The sequence below is a fragment of the Lolium perenne genome, chromosome 4, assembly GCF_019359855.2.
Source record: "Lolium perenne isolate Kyuss_39 chromosome 4, Kyuss_2.0, whole genome shotgun sequence".
NCBI classification, from domain to species: Eukaryota; Viridiplantae; Streptophyta; class Magnoliopsida; order Poales; family Poaceae; genus Lolium; species Lolium perenne.
Window position 1 is genome coordinate 91,618,135 of NC_067247.2, and position 27,826 is coordinate 91,645,960.

A 27,826-nucleotide genomic window follows, 5' to 3' on the forward strand; every position below is an offset into this window, starting at 1 on the left:
CTCTACATAGTATCCACATGTAAAGCAAGAACTATGCTAACACTTTTTTACTATATCCCAATGAAACTGTAAGCCGACTTCATCTATGTCTTTGATTTCGGAGAGACAAATACAAAGATAAAGAACCCATACATTTGTATATACTAGGAAGTTTGCGGCGCGGCGCACGACGCCCCCGTGCTATCTACGGTGTCGCGGGTGTAGTTTGTGTTTGACAGCAGTTTAGATATATTCATGTTGGTGGTTTGTTGAATAGTTTGAGAAGGAAAGCTAGATGGGTCTGTTTGAGAAGAGAAGGGAAGCTAGATGAGTATAATAAAAGATGCTTAAAATAGACGCTAAGTGAAAAAAAGGGAAGGCGTAGCGTCATGTGTCTGAATCGCGGGGGCTTTGCTCAACTGGACCCGCCGACTGACAGACCTACACGAACAATCCCCTCTTCACACTTCACTTTCCCAGCTCGACGGCATCCTCTCTTAGCACTTTCCAAAGTCGTTCAACAACCGGCTCCCATCCACCGCGAGATCAACCCGGCGGCGGCGTGGCAGTGATTTCATCTACGCCCCCATCGATTTCGGTTCCTGGAGGAGCCGAGGCCTGAAGGAGATATGCCCTAGAGGCAATAATAAAGTGGTTATTATTTATATCTTTATGTTTATGATAAATGTTTATATATCATGCTAGAATTGTATTAACCGAAACATTAGTACATGTGTGATATGTAGACAAACAAGAAGTCCCTAGTATGCCTCTTAAACTAGCTTGTTGATTAATGGATGATTAGTTTCATAATCATGAACATTGGATGTTATTAATAACAAGGTTATGTCATTGTATGAATGATGTAATGGACACACCCAATTAAGCGTAGCATAAGATCTCGTCATTAAGTTATTTGCTATAAGCTTTCGATACATAGTTACCTAGTCCTTATGACCATGAGATCATGTAAATCACTTATACCGGAAAGGTACTTTGATTACACCAAACACCACTGCGTAAATGGGTGGCTATAAAGGTGGGATTAAGTATCCGGAAAGTATGAGTTGAGGCATATGGATCAACAGTGGGATTTGTCCATCCCGATGACGGATAGATATACTCTGGGCCCTCTCGGTGGAATGTCGTCTAATGTCTTGCAAGCATATGAATGAGTTCATAAGAGACCACATACCACGGTACGAGTAAAGAGTACTTGTCAGGAGACGAGGTTGAACAAGGTATAGAGTGATACCGAAGATCAAACCTCGGACAAGTAAAATATCGCGAGACAAAGGGAATTGGTATTGTATGTAAATGGTTTATTCGATCACTAAAGTCATCGTTGAATATGTGGGAGCCATTATGGATCTCCAGATCCCGCTATTGGTTATTGGTTGGAGTGAGTACTCAACCATGTCCGCATAGTTCACGAACCGTAGGGTGACACACTTAAAGTTGGATGTTAAAATGGTAGTACTTGAATATGGAATGGAGTTCGAATATTTGTTCGGAGTCCCGGATGAGATCCCGGACATCACGAGGAGTTCCGGAATGGTCCGGAGAATAAGATTCATATATAGGATGTCATTTTATGTGAATTAAAATGTCGCGGAAGGTTCTATGAAAGGTTCTAGAAGGTTCTAGAAAAGTCCGGAAGAAACCACCAAGGAAGGTGGAGTCCACATGGGACTCCACCTCCATGGCCGGCCAACCCTAGTGGGGGAGGAGTCCCAAGTGGACTCCCCTTAGGGGCCGGCCACCCCCATATGGGAGGTGGAACTCCCACCTTTGGTGGGAGTCCTAGCTTGGCTAGGTTTCCCCTTCTTATGGTAGGTTTTTGGTTCGGGTCTTATTCGAAGACTTGGACACCAACACTTGGGGATCCACCTATATAATGAGGGGCCAAGGGAGGGGGCCGGCCACCCCGAAGACCACAAGCTGGCCGCCCCATTGAAGTGGCCGGCCACCCCCTCCCAAACCCTAGCCGCCCCCCTCTCCTCCATATCTCCCGCGTACCTTAGCGAAGCTCCGCCGGACTTCTTCACCGCCACCGACACCACGCCGTCGTGCTATCGGATTCAAGAGGAGCTACTACTTCCGCTGCCCGCTGGAACGGGAGGTGGACGTCGTCTTCATCAACAACCGAACGTGTGACCGCGTACGGAGGTGCTGCCCGTTCGTGGCGCCGGAACCGATCGTGATCAAGATCTTCTACGCGCTTTTGCAAGCGGCAAGTGATCGTCTACCGCAGCAACAAGAGCCTCCTCTTGTAGGCTTTGGAATCTCTTCAAGGGTGAGACTCGATACCCCCTCGTTGCTACCGTCTTCTAGATTGCATCTTGGCTTGGATTGCGTGTTCGCGGTAGGAAATTTTTTGTTTTCTATGCAACGTTATCCTACAGTGGTATCAGAGCCGTGTCTATGCATAGATGGTTGCACGAGTAGAACACAATGGTTTGTGGGCGTTGATGCTCTTGTTATCTTTAGTTTGAGTACTTTGCATCTTTGTGGCATAGTGGGATGAAGCGGCTCGGACTAACTTTACATGACCGCGTTCATGAGACTTGTTCCTCGTTCGACATGCAACTTGTATTGCATAAGAGGCTTTGCGGGTGTCTGTCTCTCCTACTATAGTGAAGATTCAATTTACTCTTCTATTGAAAACATTAGTATCAACGTTGTGGTTCATGTTCGTAGGTAGATTAGATCTCTCTCGAAAACCCTAAACCACGTAAAATATGCAAACCAAATTAGAGACGTCTAACTTGTTTTTGCAGGGTTTGGTGATGTGATATGGCCATAATGTGATGATGAATATGTATGAGATGATCACTATTGTATTGTGGCAACCGGCAGGAGCCTTATGGTTGTCTTTAAATTTCATGTTGAGTAGTATTTCAAAGTAGTTGTAATAGTTGCTACATGGAGGACAATCATGAAGACGGCGCCATTGACCTTGACGCTACGCCGACAATGATGGAGATCATGCCCGAAGATGATGGAGATCATGTCCGTGCTTTGGAGATGAAGATCAAAGGCGCAAAGACAAAAGGGCCATATCATATCACATATGAACTGCATGTGATGTTAATCCTTTTATGCATCTTATTTTGCTTAGATCGCGACGGTAGCATTATAAGATGATCCCTCACTAAAATCTCAAGATAATAAAGTGTTCATCCTTAGTAGCACCGTTACCAAGTCTTGTCGTTTCGAAGCATCTCGTGATGATCGGGTGTGATAGATTCAATAAGTACATACAACGGGTGCAAGACAGTTTTGCACATGCAGATACTAAGGTGGCCTTGACGAGCCTAGCATGTACAGACATGGTCTCGGAACACGTGATACCGAAAGGTAGAGCATGAATCATATGGTTGATATGATGAACACTTTGAGTGTTCGCCATTGAAATCACACCTTTTCTCGTGATGATCGGACATAGGTGCGATGGATTTGGTTCGTGTGATCACTAAGACAATGCGAGGGATATTGTTTTGAGTGGGAGTTCACCTAGATTTTTAATTATGTTGAATTAAAATTTGAACTCAATTTGTCATAAACTTAGTCTAAACTATTGCAAATATATGTTGAAGAGATGGCGTCCCCAATCAATTTTAATCAGTTCCTAGAGAAAGAGAAACTTAAGAGCAACGGTAGCAACTTCACCGATCGGTTCCGTCATGTGAGGATCTTCCTCTCGGCGGAAATCTGCAATTTGTGCTTGATGCACCGCTAGGTGACCCTCTGCAGAAATCGAAACCGATGAAGTAAAAGCTGTTTACGCAACTCGGAAAACTCGGTACTCAAGTTCGGTGTGCCAGCCGGTGCAGTCTGGAATCCGATCGTCAAAAACGGTGTGAGCACCACGATCCTCATGAGTTGATGAATGAGCTGAAAGCTATATTCGAGACTCATGCGGCCGTGGAATGCTATGAAGCATCGAAACATTTCTTCACCGTATGATGGAAGAAGGCAGCTCCGTTAGTGAGCACATGCTCGCCATGACCGGGCATGCGAAGAAACTCGATGACTTGGGAATAGTGATTCCTAACAGATCGGGATTAATCGTGTCCTTCAATCACTGCCACCAAGTTACAAGAACTTTGTGATGAACTACAATATGCAGAACATGAACAAGGAGTTACCTGAACTCTTTGGCATGCTAAAAGCTGCTGAGATTGAGATCAAGAAAGAGCACCAACTGTTGATGGTCAACAAGACCACCAGTTTCAAGAAACAGGGCAAGTCTAAGGGAAAATTCAAGAAGGGTGGGAAGAAAGCTGCCACGCCTCCTATGAAACCTAAGAACGGCCCTAAGCACGATCCGAGTGCTATTACGCAAGGAGAAGGGACACCGGAAGCGTAATTGCTCCAAGTATCCGGCGGATCCGAAGAGCGGCCTTGTCAAGAAGAAGAAAGAAGGTATATCTGATATACATGTTATACATGTTCATTTCACCGGTTCTCGTTCTAGTACACGGGTATTTGATCTGGTTCGGTTGCTCATATTTGTAACTCGAAACAGGAACTAAAGAATAAACGACAACTGCTGAAAGATGAAGTGACGATGCGCGTTGGAAACGGATCCAAGGTCAATGTGATCGCAGTCGGCACACTTCCTCTACATCTACCTTCGGGATTAGTTTTAAGCCTAAATAATTGCTATTATGTACCTGCGTTGAGCATGAACATTATATCTGGATCTTGTTTAATGCAAGACGGTTATTCATTCAAGTCTGAGAATAATGGTTGTTCTATTTTTATGAATAATATCTTTTATGGTCGAGCACCACAAAAGAATGGCTTATTTCTATTAGATCTCGATAGTAGTGATACGCATATACATAACATTGATGCTAAGCGAATTAAACTAAATGATAATTCTACTTATATGTGGCAATCGCTGCCTTGGTCATATTGGAGTGAAACGCATGAAGAAACTCCATACTGATGGATTACTTGAATCACTTGACTTTGAGTCACTTGATAGATGCGAGGCATGTCTAATGGGAAAAATGACAAAGACTCCATTTTCTGGTATGATGGAGCGAGCTACTGACTTATTGGAAATCATACATACCGATGTATGTGGACCAATGAGCGTAGCATCGCGTGGTGGTTATCGTTATGTTCTAACCTTCACAGATGATCTGAGTAGATATGGGTATATCTATTTCATGAAACATAAATCTGAAACTTTCGAGAAGTTTAAGGAATTTCAAAGTGAAGTAGAAAATCAACGTAACAAGAAGATTAAATTTCTACAATCTGATCGTGGAGGTGAATATCTGAGTTGTGAGTTTGGCATGCATTTAAAGAAATGCGGAATACTTTCACAATTGACACCGCCGGGAACACCTCAACGTAATGGTGTGTCCGAACATCGTAATCGAACTCTCTTAGATATGGTTCGTTCTATGATGTCTCTTACTGATTTGCCATTATCATTTTGGAGTTATGCATTAGAGACAGCCGCATTCACTTTAAATAGAGCACCATCAAAATCCGTAGAAACGACACCGTATTAATTATGGTTTAATAAGAAACCTAAGCTGTCGTTCCTGAAAGTTTGGGGTTGCGAAGCCTATGTAAAGAAGTTACAACCGGACAAGCTAGAACCCAAAGCGGAGAAATGCGTCTTCATAGGATACCCTAAGGAAACTATAGGGTACACTTTCTATCACAGATCCGAAGGCAAAATCTTTGTTGCTAAGAACGGAACCTTTCTTGAGAAAGAATTTCTCACTAAAGAAGTGACTGGAAGAAAAGTAGAACTCGATGAGATTGATGAATCTATACTCGTTGATCAGAGTAGCGCAAGACGGAAGTTGTACTGTACCGCCTACACCGGCAACGAGAGGAAGCTAATGATAATGATCATGAAACTTCGAACGAGGAAACTACTGAACCTCGCAGATCGACAAGGGAACGTACCACTCCTGATTGGTATGATCCTTGTCTAAATGTCATGATTGTGGATAACAATGATGAGGACCTGCGACGTATGAAGAAGCGATGATGAGCCCAGATTCCAACAAATGGCAAGAAGCCATGAAATCCGAAATGGGATCCATGTATGATAACAAAGTATGGACTTTGGTAGACTTACCTGATAGCCGAAAGGCTGTCGAGAATAAATGGATCTTCAAGAGAAAAGCAGATGCCGATGGTAATATTATCGTCTATAAAGCTCGACTTGTCGCAAAGGGTTTCCGACAAATTCAAGGAGTTGACTACGATGAGACTTTCTCACTGTAGCGAAGCTAAAATCTGTGAGGATTTTGTTAGCAATAGCTGCATTTTTCGATTATGAGATTTGGCGAGATGGATGTCAAAACGGCGTTCCTTAATGGAGACATTGAGGAAGAGTTGTATATGGTACAACCCAAAGGTTTTGTCGATCCTAAAAATGCGACAAAGTATGCAAACTTCAGCGTTCAATCTATGGTGAAGCAAGCATCGAGAAGTTGGAACCGACGCTTTGATAAGGTGATCAAAGACTTCGGGTTTATACGGTGTCATGGAGAGGCCTGTATTTACAAGAAACTGAGTGGGAGCTACGTAGCATTCCCGATATTATACGTAGATGACATATTATTGATCGGGAATGATATAGAACTATTAAGCAGTGTTAAAGGTTATTTGAATAATAGTTTTTCAATGAAAGACCTTGGTGAAGCATCATATATATTAGGCATCAAGATCTATAGAGATAGATCAAGACGCCTAATAGGGCTATCACAGAGTACATATCTGGACAAGATTCTAAAGAAGTTTAGAATGGACGAAAGTAAGAAAGGGTTCTTACCTATGTTACCAGGCAAAGTCTTGAGTAAGACTCAAGGACCGGCTACGGCAGAAGAAAGAGAAAGGATGAGTAAAATCCCCTATGCCTCGGCAGTAGGATCTATCATGTATGCCATGCTATGTACTAGACCGGATATAGCACATGCTGTTAGTTTGACTAGCAGATATCAAAGTGATCCAGGAATGGAACACTGGACAGCGGTCAAGAATATCCTGAAGTACTTGAAAAGAACTAAGGATATGTTTCTTGGTTATGGAGGTGACCAAGAGCTCGTTGTAAACGGTTACACCGATGCAAGTTGGAACACTGATCCTGATGACTCTAAGTCACAATGCAGGTACGTGTTTATATTGAATGGTGCTGCAGAAGTCGGGCAAGCTCGAAGCAAAGGCACGGTGGCGAAGTCTTCAACAGAATCAGAGTACATAGCGGCTTCAGAGGCTTCATCAGAAGCGGTATGGATGAAGAGGTTCATTGTAGAGCTCGGTGTGGTTCCTAGTGCATTGGACCCATTAATCATTTACTGTGATAACATGGGTGCCATCGCCAATGCACAAGAGCCAAGGTCACACAAGAGGCTGAAGCATATCAAGCTGCGTTACCACTCGATTTGCGAGTACATCGAAGATGGAGAAGTAAAGATTTGCAAAGTACATACTGATCTGAATGTAGCAGATCCGTTGACTAAAGCTCTCCCTAGGGCAAAGCATGACCAACACCAGAATGCCATGGGTGTTAGGTATATTACAATGTAATCTAGATTATTGACTCTAGTGCAAGTGGGAGACTGAAGGAGATATGCCCTAGAGGCAATAATAAAGTGGTTATTATTTATATCTTTATGTTTATGATAAATGTTTATATATCATGCTAGAATTGTATTAACCGAAACATTAGTACATGTGTGATATGTAGACAAACAAGAAGTCCCTAGTATGCCTCTTAAACTAGCTTGTTGATTAATGGATGATTAGTTTCATAATCATGAACATTGGATGTTATTAATAACAAGGTTATGTCATTGTATGAATGATGTAATGGACACACCCAATTAAGCGTAGCATAAGATCTCGTCATTAAGTTATTTGCTATAAGCTTTCGATACATAGTTACCTAGTCCTTATGACCATGAGATCATGTAAATCACTTATACCGGAAAGGTACTTTGATTACACCAAACACCACTGCGTAAATGGGTGGCTATAAAGGTGGGATTAAGTATCCGGAAAGTATGAGTTGAGGCATATGGATCAACAGTGGGATTTGTCCATCCCGATGACGGATAGATATACTCTGGGCCCTCTCGGTGGAATGTCGTCTAATGTCTTGCAAGCATATGAATGAGTTCATAAGAGACCACATACCACGGTACGAGTAAAGAGTACTTGTCAGGAGACGAGGTTGAACAAGGTATAGAGTGATACCGAAGATCAAACCTCGGACAAGTAAAATATCGCGAGACAAAGGGAATTGGTATTGTATGTAAATGGTTCATTCGATCACTAAAGTCATCGTTAAATATGTGGGAGCCATTATAGATCTCCAGATCCCGCTATTGGTTATTGGTTGGAGTGAGTACTCAACCATGTCCGCATAGTTCACGAACCGTAGGGTGACACACTTAAAGTTGGATGTTGAAATGGTAGTACTTGAATATGGAATGGAGGTCGAATATTTGTTCGGAGTCCCGGATGAGATCCCGGACATCACGAGGAGTTCCGGAATGGTCCGGAGAATAAGATTCATATATAGGATGTCATTTTATGTGAATTAAAATGTCGCGGAAGGTTCTATGGAAGGTTCTAGAAGGTTCTAGAAAAGTCCGGAAGAAACCACCAAGGAAGGTGGAGTCCACATGGGACTCCACCTCCATGGCCGGCCAACCCTAGTGGGGGAGGAGTCCCAAGTGGACTCCCCCTTAGGGGGCCGGCCACCCCCCCATATGGGAGGTGGAACTCCCACCTTTGGTGGGAGTCCTAGCTTGGCTAGGTTTCCCCTTCTTATGGTAGGTTTTTGGTTCGGGTCTTATTCGAAGACTTGGACACCAACACTTGGGGATCCACCTATATAATGAGGGGCCAAGGGAGGGGGCCGGCCACCCCGAAGACCACAAGCTGGCCGCCCCATTGAAGTGGCCGGCCACCCCCTCCCAAACCCTAGCCGCCCCCCTCTCCTCCATATATCCCGCATAGCTTAGCGAAGCTCCGCCGGACTTCTTCACCGCCACCAACACCACGCCGTCGTGCTATCGGATTCAAGAGGAGCTACTACTTCCGCTGCCCGCTGGAACGGGAGGTGGACGTCGTCTTCATCAACAACCGAACGTGTGACCGAGTACGGAGGTGCTGCCCGTTCGTGGCGCCGGAACCGATCGTGATCAAGATCTTCTACGCGCTTTTGCAAGCGGCAAGTGATCGTCTACCGCAGCAACAAGAGCCTCCTCTTGTAGGCTTTGGAATCTCTTCAAGGGTGAGACTCGATACCCCCTCGTTGCTACCGTCTTCTAGATTGCATCTTGGCTTGGATTGCGTGTTCGCGGTAGGAAAATTTTTGTTTTCTATGCAACGTTATCCTACAAGGCCACCGATGATGTCTCAATCTCGGCGCCACTATCTTCGGCCGCTTCGGGGCATGGTGACACGCGCCCACGAATCTCCTCGGAGACCCCTCGTCGATTTAGGACATCTATAGCGACTTGATCTAAATGGATTAAATATGTCCATTTGCCGTCAAAACTTATATGCTGAGGCCAAATCTCTAGCCCAGCGGCCTGAGGAGTAATGATAGTCTTATCTGCAGCTTAAGAAACCAAATTTATTAGCGAACGGAATGCATGCTTAGCAATTACAACCAAACAAAAATAGAAATCGAGTTTGTTTGTCATAAGCTTACGAAAGCAGGTTGATAACTCTCCCATCATGTGTACGACCATCTATCAATTCACCACAAATTGAAAAGCCATATTAGCTCAATATGAGATTTTATACAAGAATGGAAGCACTAGAATGGAGCTATATCAACCATGGCCCGCTTTTAAGTTTGCTCGAGCACATAATCAATTTCTCGTACCTAGCAAAGAAAATGTTAAAGAATTTAGAGCATCTCTAGCGCCCGATTTAAAGAAATCAAATATATCTATTTGCGTTAAAATGGACACGCTAAGGCCAATTCTCCAACGCCACCACCTCCTCCCACACCAACGCCACTGCCACAACCCGGGCGTCTGCGGTGTTTGTTGACCTCGTTGACACCGAAGACCAGGAGCAGTCACCCATGACGCGAACCCTAAGGTTTTAATGTTAAGTCTTTTTTTCTTTTTTTGGCACTATGTGTATACTTTCCATTAATAAAAAACTATTGCTGAAAAGAATCGGGCCGCTGGATAGATCCCTACCCAAACGAACAAGGGTTCAAAACTGATCATTTTGGTGTCCACGTTCGACCTTAAACAGATACGAACAAACATTTTTCATGCTGTATTTTTTTTTAAATGGAGGCAAAAGCTTTGCCCCAATCTATTAATTAAGAAGATAATGCCCAGTTTATTAACGGAAAACCGGGCAAAAACTGGTACATCATCACATGGGGACTAAACCCAAAGTCCACAACTTCTCGATTGCCAAACTAGATCAACCAACTCTCCCAACCTGTTGTGGTCACAAACTCTCAAAACAAAGCTCACTACACACAACGGAAACCCACTGAAAGATGAGATCATCCATCAAGCGGTTGCGGATGCCTTTCTCGTGGTGCTACTCTTCTTGCTTTTTCTCTTGAGATACTCTTTCACCTTTTTGGCTTTGTCACCCGAATCCTTTCCCGATAGGAGGTGCACAATCTCTTTGCTAGATCCTGGGATAGCCGTCTTCAAACTGCTAAGAAGGTCGCAAAACACTTTTGCAAAGAGAGCCTCAGAGTCAACGAAAGCGACTGACTGAGCTTTGGGGATGGTGGCATGGAAACCACCGCCGAGGGCTCAATCGAGTCCATGTCCAAATGCATCAACGATGAGGGAGAAGCCGACTCCCCACACAATTCCTGCAGCTTCAGCTCGGGCATCATCAACATCACAGGATCTATGACCTTGCCGACTTCAAATGCTCTAAATACAAGCCACTGGAGATGGTTTTAGTTCAGCAGCTGTCCCGATACATGAAGTCACCGATACATAAAGTCAGCTGGTAGATACCCAGGCTGCTCTCCATCTCACTTGTGCAAATAAAAACCTTTTCTATGTCAGTTCTTTTTTAAAGTACTCCGTCCATGCCAGCTGCCTATGACGGTGACACGGTAACACCGTATAAAAGGAAGCAGTCCCAGTCACCTCACCATAAAAAAGAAATCTTTTACGTACTAATAATTTGTAGGTCGATAAAGAATGAAGCTGGTTCTAATATTTTTAAATATCAGGCTATAGTTGAGAGTTGACAAATGGAGGCAGTAGCTCTTTACTTTAAAAAATTCGAAAATCTTATTTTTAAGTTTTAAAAAATTCTGAAAAAATCCTTGATCTAGCCAATGATGGAATCTACAAATATGCAAAATCTCAATGTGAATTTTTTAGTACTTTAGGCTACACAAAAATGATAAATGTGTGGATCTGAGAATAGTGAATAGTGCACATTTCAAAACTATAAAATCTGTAAGATTTTATATTTTTTTGTGTAGTCTACAATACAAAGAATTTCACATTGAGATTTTGCTCGTTTGTAGATTTCATCATTGTCTACATCCAGGTTGTTTTTCTTCAGATTTTTAAAACCTAAAACTATGATTTCTGATTTTTTGAAAATAAAAGGCTACATGTAACTCGGCCTCCCTTTGCAGTTTTTGGAATTTGGGATGTAGTCGGGCTATATCGCAACTATAACACCAGAGATAGGCTATTTATATACGGATTTGCTAGTTCTCAGGCGGCTGAGAATTAGTTAAATCTCAGTCGATCGCTAAGATTAGCGCTATGTCCTGTCGTTCTCATCCGTGTACGAAGACGTGGTTCGTACGTGTGCTGGGCCGTGTGTTTTGTCTGGCCCATTTGATTTATACCTGTGCCTATCAATTTGGACTTTGTTCTGATGCATATGGGCTATTCATCTTTTCTACTTGGTTCGTACGTGTGTGGGCTTTGTTATTGTGTATGTGATGTCCTGTTTTTATCTTTAAACGGGCAACCAGGATACTTGTTTTGCTGAGTGGTTCTTTGTTGTTTTCTTGTGTCATTTAGTTTCTGAAATTTCTGATTATTTTTTGTAATGCTTTATTCTTGTTTTTATTCTATTTTTATTAATTTCTCATTTTCCCCTTTATGTTTTTGTCCTTTTTCTCATTTTATCTTTACTCTATTTTTTTCGAGTTGCACGTTGGTTGCAACTGTGATTTTCTTAGTTGCACATTGGTTGCAACTGTAATATTTCTAATTACAGATTGGTTGCAACTGTGATTTCTCTAGTCGTATATGAGTTGTAAGTGAGATTTTTTTTAGCAATAGATGAGTTGCAACTGATATTTTCCTAGTTGCAAATGTGGTGTAATTGATATTTTCCTAGTTGCAAATGTGTTGCAACTGAGTATTTTCACTTGCACCTAGGTTGCTACTAAAAATTTATACTTGCGCGTGGGTTGTAGCTGCAATTTTTCTAGTTGCATGTGGGTTGCAACTGTGATTTTTTCGAGTTGCATGTGAGTTGGAACTCTTTTATTTTCAGTTTCACGTGGGTTGCAACTAAAATTTGTTTACAGTTACAAGCGGGGTGCAACTGTGGGTTACAACTACAATGTTTACAGTTACATGTGGGTTGAAACTATAATATTTCCAGTTATACATGGGTTACAACTAAGATTTTTTATGATTTTTATTTAGTTGCACACGAGTTGTAACCACGAACTTCTTAGTAGCAAATGTGTTACGACTGATTTTTCATGTTACTTGTCTCTCAGTCTCTAGTACGTCGGGCCCTAAGCTAAAAATCATAGAACGAAATTGGTTCGTGTATCCAGCCTCTAGCATAGTACATGAAAAAAAGGGCCCATCAACCTGAAGCCCAACAAAACAAAACGTATCTGGCCATTTATATAGGGCAGCCCTAATTAGCGGTCGGCTGCTAGCTCCAACTGAAGCGGTCAGTTTTCAATGTTCCCTAAAATGTAAACCAGATCGATTCCTTTTCCATTTCCATACCGGCCGTGAGTAGGTGGAAAAATTTAAACTGCCAGTAGGATTCGATCCCAGAACTTGCAGGCTCGCGCGCGCCATAATGAGCGGAGCTGACCAGCTGAGTCTTTAGTGTTTCTTCTCATAAGCGGAGGCGTAGATACTTTGTACTATAATTAACAAGGGTAAAGGTAAAAAGGACACATGGCAAAAAAAAAGACCTAAAAAACAAGTGAACCTTTTTTGGCAACTTATTTTAGCTCATAATTTATCAACCCTCTGTACCCTTATTTATCAATGGTAAATGTGAAAAATTATCGATCCAAAAATCTCATTTCATGTAGAATATTTTGGGGACTTTTTTACCTCATAATTTATCAAACCATCTACATGTTATTTATCAACGGTAAATCGAAAAAATTACCTACCCAAGTAGGTAAATTTATTTCCAATATTTTAGCAACTTTTTTTTTAGCTCACAATTTATCAATAATCAGTCCCATTATTTATCACTGGTAAATATGAAAATTTACAGCCTGAAAAAGCTAATTTAATTTATAATATTTTGCGGAATTTTTTACCTTATAATGTATCAAGCCATCTACCCGTTATTTATCAACGGTAAATCAAAATAACTAGTTGATACCCCGCGCGTTGCTGCGGGACACATAGTATTTGAAAGATAACAAAAATAGAGATATATATATGCAGGAATATCATTCAAAGCTAAAAGCATGAGTACCCACGGGAACAATTTTTTTTAATTTATTCATAATTAAGAAGCGTTGATAAACTCATAAAAATGTCACAAAAATATGTGTAAATGTTCGTTGGCAGATTTATAAGTACGGTCATCCACTACTATGCACTTCCACTTGCATGTAGAAAGGAACTTTTTTTAAAAAGCTCACGTATAACAATTTGCAGAAATAATTGTGGTATACATATAGGATTGTTATAACTATTTCAAGAAAATATCTGAACCATGTAGTAGAAGACGACCCCCCGCATTATATTATAGAAAAGTAATCTGAAATAATAGATGACTACATCTTTATCCCACATAATAATCTATATAACCATGATGATTCTAAAATCGTTAGATCTATTTTTCTTGTGGTAGCACACTACCGTCATTGTAGGATTTAAAGTGAGCACCAAAATAGACATGTCAAAACAACAGGATAAAACAAAAACAAATGAAGAACGTTGTGGATTTACCTATATATCCACAATCCAATATTCCAGCCCGTCACAATATAAATAAGCTGTGTATTAAGCTTCACAATGATGTTCAATACATGTATATTATGCAAACATGGTCAAATATTTCATACCTGAAGTGTATGTGCATCACAACAATGTTAATTTGTACGCATAGGGAAGAATCGAGCGAATACATACGAATATCATAGCACAACAATTTAGATTTTCATCACCAACACGTCCTCGGACGATTCAACCAGAATGATACCTTGTGCTGAATCTGAAAAGGTGAAGATGCTTTGACCTACTTACTGATACTTGTTAACCAATGCTTTGATCTGATCGTGATCCAGTGCTTTGATCTAGTCATCATATGACCATAGAAATAACTGATGCCAAAACGAAACCAAAACAGTTGAATACTTGTTTCGGAGGAGATGAGTAATCAGATACGATTGAGGGTCGTCTCCTTCCTTTCTCCGCTGCTTCCACCCCATCTCTCTCCGTCTCGTCCCCCTCCAGATCCGGGCCGGCCGGCCCCTCCCCCTCCCTTCTCCGGCGTTCGCCGGCGATGTGGTGTGGTGAGGGACCCTCCCCTTGTACAACAGTACTGTAGATTTAGGTCTAGGTTCTTTGCTTTTGCTGGAGTTTGGCTTGATGCCGATGTCTGGGGTGCTCTGGCTGCTCTCGAGCTGCAGCCTGGAGGCGGCGAGCCTCTCCCTGGCCGTGGTGCTCCTGCGGTGGGAGCCGGACGCGGCCGTCGAGGCTTGTCAAAGATCCTCTGTCAATAAGCTCGGTGCCTGGCCTTCTGATTTCGATCCGGAGGCCGTTGCCGGGGAGGAGAAAGTTGGATTGGCTGTTCTTCCTATCTGCTGCAGCCATCAAGGAGATGGAGGGGGGGATTGGAAGCGTGCAGTTCGGCTGGCTTCTTCTTGGTGGGGATTTGCTGCTGCTATCTGCGGAGTTCCTCAACGGCGGCGAGCTAGCGCCGCTGTTATTCTCGGTCAAGGCGGCCACTCCGCGCTGCGGTCCTGTGGGAATCGCGGCTTCTTCAACCTCCAGGCCGGTGTGCCAAGTAGGAGGCCCTTCCACGGCTCCGTCACGGCGTTCTTCGTCACGCCTCCGCCAAGTGGTCTCGTCCCCGGCGTCGGTGTTGACGGCCGCGAAGTTGAGTTCGTCAAGCTGCGGTGGAGAAGGCTCGAAGGACTTGATTGCTTTTTCTCTTTTTGTTCGAGGGTGCTCTGTGTAAAAATGGAGGTCGTACTTGCACTTTTTCTTTTAGTTTGGACCTCCATGCAATTTGTAATCCCACCGCTTTAATATATGCAGCAACTGGGTCCTTCTGGACCCGTTCCTCGTTCAAAAAAAAAAAAAAAATACGATTAATTGATTGAACCAATGCCTTAAAGGACTTCAGAAGTTCAGATGGCATGATATATGATTATAAAGAAATAAGAATAATATACTTCCGCTTCTTCTATTCTATTGATATAGCAACCGAATAACTGTCTCTGCAGATTTTTTCCTCAAAAGCTTCAATTGGCATGTAATCATGTGAATCCCGCAGCGAAAAAGCATGTAGTGATCCGAAAAAAGAGAATCAAGAAACTCCATTGAAAAGGCCATCGTAAGCTGCAGAAATTCAGCTACTGATTGTTCCATCGTAAGTAGCAGAAATCAATCCAATGTACCAACTGATTGTTTTAGAAGAAACTTAGACCGGTAGAGTTAGTTAAATAAATCCGAATTATCTGCAGAAATCAGACGAAATTGCTTAGTTACATTATTCTATGTAATTTAAATTCTCTGTTTGTCAAAGAAAGTACCAGCGAGTATTTAGATTGGCCGGACGGCCGGAGACATAGAAGATTCTCAACCTGTGAAATTGCAGAAATTAGAGATGAAAAAAGATTCAGATCGGGTAGTACCTTTGTGAGGGGAAAGCCACGAGGCAGCTGGAGGGAAGAGACGTGAGGGAGGTCCTCCTGCCTTTCGTCTGCCGCCCCCATGGGGTACCTACAGGCTACATCCTTGCACGTGGTCGATAGCTAGGCCCTCCTCCATGATCCATCCTCTATCTCTTCCCGGAGCAATGGCTCCCGCTATACCGGTGGCTGCGTGGTGGAGTCCCGGAGATGACTGCATCTTTGGGAGAAATCCATCTGCTTAATTATCTTCGTATACGAAACGATGATTTTTTTTTGAGAATTTATACGAAACGATGAATGGCTTAGTGGGGAAGGCGAGGCGGCAATGGTGGGCCGAAATATGTAGCGTCCGGTACTCTGGTCTCGTCACATGGCTGAATAGGTAGGAGATTTTTTTCGTGCGCGAGGCTGCGATCCGGACCCGGACGGACAACTATGACCATCCATTTGAAATTGGATGGATATGAATAATTAGGGTGATGTGGCTACACCAAATTTTAGCTTGCAAACATTAAATGCATTTTAGTGGGGATGAACTTTATAGATATTATAGATTAGCTACCTGATACGCGTAAAGCACACGTCCGTTGGGAACTCCAAGTGGAAGGTATGATGCGTATAGAAGCAAGTTTCTCTCAGTAAGAAACCAAGGTTTATCGAACCAGTAGGAGCCAAGAAGCACGTTGAAGGTTGATGGCGGTGAAGTGTAGTGCGGCGCAACACCAGGAATTCCGGCGCCAACGTGTAACCTGCACAACACAATCAAAATACTTTGCCCCAACGTAACAGTGAGGTTGTCAGTCTCACCGGCTTACTGTAACAAAGGATTAGATGTATAGTGTGGAAGATGATGTTTGTTTGCGAAAAACAGTAATGAACAATTGCAGTAGATTGTATTTCAGATGTAAAGAATGGACCGGGGTCCACAGTTCACTAGTGGTGTCTCTCCCATAAGATAAATAGCATGTTGGGTGAACAAATTACAGTTGGGCAATTGACAAATAAAGAAGGCATAACAATGCACATACATATATCATGATGAGTACTATCAGATTTAATCAGTACATTACGACAAAGTACACAGACCGCTATCCAGCATGCATCTATGCCTAAATAGTCCACTTTCAGGTTATGATCCGAACCCCTTCCGGTATTAAGTTGCAAGCAACAGACAATTGCATTAAATATGGTGCGTAATGTAATCAACACAAATATCTTTAGACAAAACATCGATGTTTTATCCCTAGTGGCAACAGCACATCCACAACCTTAGAACTTTCTGTCACTGTCCCAGATTCAATGGAGGCATGAACCCACTATCGAGCATAAATACTCCCTCTTGGAGTTACAAGTATCAACTTGGCCAGAGCCTCTACAAGCAACGGAGAGCATGCAAGAACATAAACAACATATATGATAGATTGATAATCAACTTGACATAGTATTCAATATTCATCGGATCCCAACAAACACAACATGTAGCATTACAAATAGATGATCTTGATCATGATAGGCGGCTCACAAGATCTAACATGATAGCACAATGAGAAGAAGACAACCATCTAGCTACTGCTATGGACCCATAGTCCAGGGGTGAACTACTCACACATCGATCCGGAGGCGATCATGGCGATGAAGAGCCCTCCGGGAGATGATTCCCCTCTCCGGCACGGTGCCGGAGGCGATCTCCTGAATCCCCCGAGATGGGATTGGCGGCGGCGGCGTCTTTGGAAGGTTTTCCGTATCGTTGCTCTCGGTACAGAGGGTTTCGCGAAGAAGGCTTTAAGTAGGCGGAAGGGCGGAGTCGGAGGAGTCACGGGGGCCCACAAGCTAGGGCCGCGTGGGCCCCCCTTAGGCCGCGCCGCCCTAGTGTGGCGGCGCCCCGTGGCCCCACTTCGTTTCTCCCTCGGTCTTCTGGAAGCTCCGTGGAAAAATAAGCCCCTGGGCGTTGATTTCGTCCAATTCCGAGAATATTTCCTTTGTAGGATTTCTGAAACCAAAAACAGCAGAAAACAGCAATTGGCTCTTCGGCATCTCGTCATTAGGTTAGTGCCGGAAAATGCATAATAATGACACATAATGTGTATAAAACATGTGAGTATCATCATAAAAGTAGCATGGAACATAAGAAATTATAGATACGTTTGAGACGTATCAAGCATCCCCAAGCTTAGTTCCTACTCGCCCTCGAGTAGGTAAACGATAACAAAGATAATTTCTGAAGTGACATGCTATCATAATCTTGATCAATACTATTGTAAAGCACATGAGATGAATGCAGCGATTCGAAGCAATGATGAAGACAATGAGTAAACAAATGAATTATATAGCAAAGACTTTTCATGAATAGTACTTTCAAGACAAGCATCAATAAGACTTGCATAACAATTAACTCATATGCAATAAGTTCTTAGTAGAAAGCTTTGAAACAACACAAAGGAAGATATAAGTTTCAGCAGTTGCTTTCAACTTCAACATGTATATCTCATGGATAATTGTCAACACAACGTAATATAACAAGTGCAATAGGTAAACATGTAAGAATCAATGCACACAGTTTACACAAGTGTTTGCTTCTAAGATAGAAATAATAGGTAAACTGACTCAACAATAAAGTAGAAGAATGGCCCTTCGCAGAGGGAAGCATGGATTACTATTTTTGTGCTAGAGTTTTTCATTTTGAAAACATAGAAATAATTTTGTCAACGGTAGTAATAAATCATATGTGTTATGTATAAGATATCCTATAAGTTGCAAGCCTCATGCATAGAATACTAATAGTGCTCACACCTTGTCCTAATTAGCTTGGATTAACACGGATTATCATTGCATAACATATGTTTCAACCAAGTGTCACAAAGGGGTACCTCTATGCCGCCTGTTGATACGTCTCCGACGTATCGATAATTTCTTATGTTCCATGCCACATTATTGATGATATCTACATGTTTTATGCATACTTTATGTCATATTTATGCGTTTTCCGGAACTAACCTATTGACGAGATGCCGAAGGGCCAGTTGCTGTTTTCTGCTGTTTTTGGTTTCAGAAATCCTAGTAAGGAAATATTCTCGGAATCGGACGAAATCAACCCCCAGCATCTTAGGATTGCATGAAGCTTCCAGAACACCCGAGAGCCGCCAGAGGGGGGCCACAGGCCCACCAAACAGTAGGCCGGCGCGGCCAAGGGGGGGCCCGCGCCCCCCTGTTGTGTCGTCGCCCCGTTAGCCCCCGACTCCGCCTCTTCGCCTATTTAAAGGTCCCTGACCTAAAACCTCGAGACGGAAAAGCCACGGTACGAGAAACCTTCCAGAGCCGCCGCCATCGCGAAGCCAAGATCTGGGGGACAAGAGTCTCTGTTCCGGCACGCCGCCGGGATGGGGAAGTGCCCCCGGAAGGCTTCTCCATCGACACCACCGCCATCTTCACCAACGCTGCTGTCCCCCATGAGGAGGGAGTAGTTCTCCATCGAGGCTCGGGGCTGTACCGGTAGCTATGTGGTTCATCTCTCTCCTATGTACTTCAATACAATAATCTTATGAGCTGCCTTACATGATTGAGATTCATATGATGATGCTTGTAATCTAGATATCATTATGCTAGTCAAGTGGATTTTACTTATGTGATCTCCGGAGACTCCTTGTCCCACGTGTGTAAAGGTGACAGTGTGTGCACCGTGTGGGTCTCTTAGGCTATATTTCACAGAATACTTATTCGCTGTTATGAATGGCATAGTGAAGTGCTTATTTATATCTCTTTATGATTGCAATGTGTTTTGTATCACAATTTATCTGTGTGCTACTCTAGTGATGTTATTAAAGTAGTTTATTCCTCCTGCACGGTGTAATGGTGACAGTGTGTGCATCGTGTAGTACTTGGCGTAGGCTATGATTGTGATCTCTTGTAGATTATGAAGTTAACTATTGCTATGATAATATTGATGTGATCTATTCCTCCTTTCGTAGTGTGAAGGTGACAGTGTGCATGCTATGTTAGTACTTGGTTTGGTTATGTTGATCTGTTATGCACTCTAAGTTTATTTAAATATGAACATTGAATATTGTGGAGCTTGTTAACTCCGGCATTGAGGGTTCGTGTAATCCTACACAGTTAGTGGTGTTCATCATCCAACAAGAGGGTGTAGAGTCTAGCATCTATCTATTTATTCTGTTGTGTGATCAATGTTGAGAGTGTCCACTAGTGAAAGTATGATCCCTAGGCCTTGTTCCTAAATACTGCAATCATCGCTTGTTTACTGTTTTACTGCTTGTTTACTTCCTGCAATATTACTACCATCAACTGCACGCCAGCAAGCACTTGTCTGGCGCCGTTACTACTGCTCATATTTATTCATACCACTTGTATTTCACTATCTCTTCGCCGAACTAGTGCACCTATTAGGTGTGTTGGGGACATAAGAGACTTCTTGCTTTGTGGTTGCAGGGTTGCATGAGAGGGATATCTTTGACCTCTTCCTCCCTGAGTTCGATAAACCTTGGGTGATCCACTTAAGGGAAACTTGCTGCTGTTCTACAAACCTCTGCTCTTGGAGGCCCAACACTGTCTACAAGAATAGAAGCACCCGTAGACATCAAGCACTTTTCTGGCGCCGTTGCCGGGGAGGAAAGGTAAACGGCACTGATGTCTACGCCCCCTCCTTTCATGTAGACAGTGTTGGGCCTCCAAGAGCAGAGGTTTGTAGAACAGCAGCAAGTTTCCCTTAAGTGGATCATGATAACCCACAAGTATAGGGGATCGCAACAGTCTTCGAGGGAAGTAAAACCCAATTTATTGATTCGACACAAGGGGAGACAAAGAACACTTGGAAGCCTTAACAGCGGAGTTGTCAATTCAGCTGCACCTGGAAACAGACTTGCTCGCAAGAGTTTATCGAGTAACAGTTTTATAGCGATAAGTAGTGAAATAACAACGACGAGTAACAGAGACAGCAGTAGTGATTTTAGTAAACAGCAGGATTAAAATACTGTAGGCACGGGGACGGATGACGGGCGTTGCATGGATGAGAGAAACTCATGTAACAATCATAGCAGGGCATTTGCAGATAATAATAAAACGGTGTCCAAGTACAAAGCAATCAATAGGCATGTGTTCCATATATAGTCGTGCGTGCTCGCAATGAGAAACTTGCACAACATCTTTTGTCCTACCAGCCGGTGGCAGCCGGGCCTCAAGGGAAACTACTGGATATTAAGGTACTCCTTTTAATAGAGTACCGGAGCAAAGCATTAACACTCCGTGAACACATGTGATCCTCACATCGCTACCATTCCCTCCGGTTGTCCTGATTTCTGTCACTTCGGGGCCATCGGTTCCGGACAGCGATATGTGTATACAACTTGCAGGTAAGATCAATAAACAATGAATATCATGATGAAACAATAACATGTTCAGATCTGAGATCATGGCACTCGGGCCCTAGTGACAAGCATTAAGCATAACAAGTTGCAACAATATCATCAAAGTACCAATTACGGACACTAGGCACTATGCCCTAACAATCTTATGCTATTACATGACCAATCTCATCCAATCCCTACCATCCCCTTCGGCCTACAGCGGGGGAATTACTCACACATGGATGGGGGAAACATGGCTGGTTGATGTAGAGGTGTTGGCGGTGATGGCGGCGATGATCTCCTCCAATTCCCCATCCCGGCGGAGTGCCAGAACGGAGACTTCTGGCTCCCGCGACGGAGTTTCGCGATGTGGCGGCGTTCTGGAGGGTTTCTGGCGACTTCGACTTCTCCCCGTGCGTTTTTAGGTCGAGACCGATAAATAGTCCGAAGGAGGGCGTCGGAGGCCGGCCGAGGGGGCCACACCACATGGCCGCGCGGGCCCCCCCTGGGCCGCGCTGCCCTATGGTGTGGGGCCCTCGGGCCTCCACCTGAGTTGTCCTTCTGGCTCCGTCAGTTTTCTGGGAAAATAGGGCCTTCTGCATAAATTCCGAGGATTTTCCCAAAAGTTGGATTTCTGCACAAAAACGAGACACCAGAACAGTTCTGCTGAAAACAGCGTTAGTCCGTGTTAGTTGCATCCAAAATACACAAATTAGAGGCAAAACAATAGCAAAAGTGTTCGGGAAAGTAGATACGTTTTGGACGTATCAACTCCCCCAAGCTTAGCTTATTGCTTGTCCTCAAGCAATTCAGTTAACAACTGAGCGATAAAAGAACTTTCACGAACGCATTTGCTCATATGATGTATATATTCTCATGCTATGGCTAATACTTAAGCGATTCATAATGAGATACATGCAAATAAGATCATCTAACAGCTATGTCAATCATGGAGAGGTACCAACAATTAATAATAAGCATCATGAATCATGTATGTAAGCAGGATTGCAATGTTCATAAGAGAGTATGATAAAGTGGTATCTCGCTTGCCTGTATTTGATTGGCAAAACTTAAATGCCCGGGCACCTCTGGAGTTCATAGAAAGACTAGAAGTAGTGATTATCAAAGATAAAAGCATCAAAGTTATACCACAATTAATCATATTTTGAGACAAGCATATTATACTAAGAATGACAGTTGTGCTCTCAAGATAGTGCTCAAAGAAATAATGGAGACACAACATAAAAGTAAAAGATTGACCCTTCGCAGAGGGAAGCAGGGATTAACATGCGCTAGAGCTTTTCATTTTTGAAATCAGGAGTAAAATTATTTTGAGAGGTGTCTGTTGTTGTCAACGAATGGTAATGGGTACACTAACTACCTCGCCAACCGGACTTTCAAGAGCGGCTCCCATGAATTATTTGCATATTTATTTGGCACTCCTTCCAACCTTTCTTACACAAACCATGGCTAACCGAATCCTCGGGTGCCTGCCAACAATCTCATACCATGAAGGAGTGCCCCTTTTTTTTATTTTAATTTTATTATGATGATGACACTCCCCCCAACCTTTGCTTACACAAGCCATGGCTAACCGAATCCTTCGGGTGCCGTCCAACAATCACAAACCATGGAGGAGTGTCTATTTAAGTTAATTAATTCGGGACTGGGAATCCCATTGCCAGCTCTTTTTGCAAAATTATTGGATAAGCGGATGTGCCACTAGTCCATATGAGAGTCCATCAGAAGTAAATGACAAGGTTGAAAGCTAAATACCACATACTTCCTCATGAGCTATGAAACATAAACACAAATTGAGAAGCATTTTGAAGGTTTTAAAGGTAGCGCATGAGAATTTACTTGGAATGGTTTGAAATGCCATGCATAGGTATTTATGGTGGACACTCTGGAATAACTTGGTTTTCATGTGTTTAGAAGCACGAGCAGCGTTCCCGCTCAGTACAAGTGAAGGCTAGCAATAGACTAGGGAGCGACAAATCAAGAGAGCAGTAACTGTCATAATCATGCTTGCGGCAAAATAAATTAACGGAGGCATAAAAGTGATACAAGAACTCTGAAGCAATATAGATCATCGAGGCTTAATTGACTTTTTGTTCAGTCATATGCATGCGTGAGCATGTGCCAAGTCGATATAAATGAATTATTCAGAGGAGGATACCACAATGCCATACTTACTTATGAATAAAACAATGCAAGCAAACATCCATGACATGCTACTCATATTAATAGATTGGAGCTAAACATGAGAGATCATAAACTACTAGACTTTCTCAAATAACATATACCTCACATGAACCAACTAAGCATGCTCACATGGATGAGTATATGTACAAAAATGAAAACAAATAGAGTTCATACCAGCCTCTCACCACAATCAGATTGTCGTAGATCGTCATTATTGCCTTTTCACTTGTGTAGCTTGGATAATATGAAATGAAAACCACGCTCCAGCCACCGAAGACCATTGAACTCAAGATGAACTTTACAAACCAAAGAAGAACAGCAAATATTTTTGGTGTTTTCGAATTAGAAACAAGAACAAAAGGAAACAAGCAAACAAAGCAAAATCTTTTTGGGTTTTCTTGTAGCAAACTAGCAATAGCAAATAAAGCGAAACAAATGCAAGAAACCAAAGCAAACAAATTACGAAGAGAAACAACAGAAATATTTTTGGTCTTTTTGTGTTTTGGAAAGGAAACAAAGCAAAAACAAGAAATAGCAAACTAGAAGAAACACAGAACAGCAGGATGACAGAAATCTGCCAAAACCTGACAGCAGTACAGAAATCGATTTTTACAAAAATCTTACGTTGCTCAGCTCAAAAAGTGTTCAACTAATGAAAGTTAGATAACAACCTGGGGAACCTGCACAAAAATTGGCAGCTCAAAATAACGCTCTGGCTGTGCGTACAAATTTTCTAGTAACAGTCCAGAATCTGTTTTCAGGCAGCACTTCCCCAAATATCATCTTCCTCTCATTAGAAAACCACTCAAACGAACAAAACAAGTATGTACAAGTATCCAGCAATCATAATATGCAAAGAATGAGTGATGCCGGTATACCTCCCCCCAAGCTTAGGCTTTTGGCCTAAGTGGAGTTCAATCCCATCGATCCCATGAGGTAATATCTCCGTAGTATGACGAAGATGGATCGTATTCCGGGTATGTGCTAGAAGAAGCACCCGGATACGTGACGGTGTAGTCGTGGGAGGCCTCGGCGTCCTCGGAGTCATGCTGCTGGTGGAAGTCTTGTATCTTCATATGTTCATCCACCTCCTCCTTAGTGCACGACCATGATTGCCTGTCAATACTGAACAAACCTGGTTGGGGAAGAGGGATTTCCTTCTCATCCCCGTCAGAAAACAACATTCTATAGACCATATTATCTACAGTAGAATCAGCGGTAACAAAATGATGACTCCTCATAGCAGCAATATCAAGATTCCTAGGGGCCAATGGCACATCATTAGGATCAAGAGGAAGCCTTAGATAAGTTAAAACACGCAGTGCAATAGTTCCTCCAAAAATAGGCCCCTTATTAGACAGGCGGCGAGCAATAAGAGAACCAAGGTGATAAGATGTCCGACCAGTAAGTGCAATATTCAGGAAAGCAAGATGATAACTAGAAATATTGCTAGTGTTCTCCCTACCAAGAATGCTAGTAGCAATGTAATATGCAAAATACTTAATGGCGGGGAGTTGAATGTTCCTTATCTTGCCACGCTGAATGGTGCGACAATCATCATCGGTAATCCCTCGATAGAGCTCCAACAAGTCCCGGGGGTTGTCATCAATCCTACTTGCTGTACCTACAGGGGCAATATCCAATGCACGACAAAAATCTTCCAATCCCATAGTAACAGGATTACCATAGATCTTGAATGCAACTGTCGGCTCATATTGCTTGTTGTGGAACTTGAAGCTCTCGACGAAGATTTTGGTGAGCATGTAGTATTGCTCCCTTTCATCTCCCACATAGGTGGTTAAGCCCGCCCTGTTGACAAGGGTGGAGAAATCCTCCAATATCCCTGCATTCCTCAGAAAATCATAGCATGGAAAAGACGAAGCATTAGGAGCCCCGTTGTCCTCTTCGGGCGCGAAGCTAGGCGCGATGATATCCTCGTTGTACGATCGCCTAAGCCGGGTGGCGGCCCTAGAAGGCCTCCCGGTGCTGGTTGTTCCTTTCTTGAACAACTCTCCAAAGTTGAACTTCTTCATCTCTTCTCTGAAATTTTCAACAAACAATATAAAAATTTGATTTGGTGACATATAATTGAGGGAAACTACCATAGGAACTTGCTAGAGTACTAATCATGCATCAAAACTAGTTTCTACCACTTAGAACAAGCATGCAAGCTCACTAAACATGTTACCTACAGCAGCAAAATATTCAAGATATACTCAACCAAACAAAATTCTACTTGGATGGGTGGAGGAGTCACATACCAAGGAGCAAATGTGCCAAATTTCAGCAAGAAATCTGGGCTGAACAAAGAGATCGAGAAATCGGGAGCTCTTGAGCAAAAACGCGAGTGAGAGGAACCTGGTACGAGTTTTTTCGGGAGAGAGAGGGTGCTGGGAGAAAGAGATGGCAAAGTGGGGCAAGGAGGGGCCCACACCACAGGGTGGCACGCCCCCCTCCTTGGCCGCGCCGGCCTGTGGTGTGGCACCCTCTGGTGCCCCACAGGTCATCCTCTGGTGCTCCCAGGTGCCTCGTCGAAAAATAGGACCAACGGTATAATTTTTGTGAATTTTTGAAAACTTTGAAAAATGCACATTTCTGGGTATTTAATTTATTAATACTGGCCAGAATTTTTTTTGAAATCTCCAAATAACTAAGGAACCTTGCAAATTAAAAATGCTACAGCAACTAGAGCAAGTGGAGGAAGAAAGAGATGTTGTTTACCTCCTCTATGCATATAAAAAGTATTTGTTAACAAGGTTGATCAAGTCTTGCCACCAAATAAATTTTACATAGCATAAGAAGAAATAAACCTCAAATCAATCATGTTACCTTGAATTGTATTGATATGGATCCAATCACGAGTTTGATATTCTTCCTTAGGCTCATATATAGGACAATCAATAGTTCCCACTTTGATAGTTCTCACATTAGAAATAGTATTAACTCCACACGCTTTCTCAATCCTCTTTGGAAAATAAACGGTATGCTCCCTATCATCAACATTGAAAGTAACCTTTCCTTTATTGCAATCAATAACAGCCCCTGCGGTGTTAAGAAAAGGTCTCCCAAGAATAATAGACATATTATCATCTTCAGGCATTTCCAACACAACAAAATCAGTTAATATCAAGCAGTTAGTAGTAACTTGAACAGGAACATCCTCACATATACCAACAGGAATAGCAGTAGATTTATCAGCCATTTGCAAAGATATATCAGTAGGTATCAACTTATCTAAGTAAAGTCTCTTATAAAGAGAAAAAGGCATAACACTAACACCGGCTCCCAAGTCACATAGAGCAGTTTTAACATAATTATTCTTAATAGAACAAGGAATAGTAGGTATACCTGGGTCGCCCAACTTCTTTGGAACTTTGCCATTGAAAGAGTAATTAGCAAGCATAGTGGAAATTTCCTCATTGGGGATTTTCCTTTTGTTAGTAACAATATCTTTCATATACTTTGAATAAGGAGGCAATTTAATAGCATCAGTCAAAGGGATTTGCAAGAATAAAGGTTTCATCCAATCACAAAATTTATTATAGTGTTCTTCTTCCTTTGATTTTAGTTTCTTAGCAGGAAAAGGCATTTGCTTTTGCACCCAAGGTTCTCTTTCATTACCATGTTTCTCAGCAATAAAATCTTCTTTAGTGTACTTTTTATTTTTAGCATGCTTTTCAGTTTCTTATTCTAGATGTTCTCTATCAGGAGCATCATTCTTATCATTATCTTTATCATGTTCATTACCACTTTCAGTTTCAGCATCAGAAATAGAAATACTATTAGGATCATTAGTAGGTTCAGAGGATTCTACAATATTTTTATGTTTCTTCTTTTTTTTCTTCTTAGAAGGAGCACTAGGTTCAATGCGTTGAGAATCTTGTTCAATTCTTTTGGGATGCCCTTCAGGATATAGAGGATCCTGGGTAGAGACACCACCTCTAGTTGTTACTTCATAAGCATGTTTCTCTTTAGAATTATTCCCCAACAAGTCATTTTGCACTTTAGTGAGTTGATCAATTTGAGTTTGAATCATATGAAAATGTTTAACAAGCATCTTAACATCATTGGAGGTTCTCTCTACAATATCATGCAATTCACTAATAGCTCGAGAATTTTCCATTAAATGATTCTCTACTCTCATATTAAAATTTTCTTGCTTAACAATATAATTATCAAACTCATC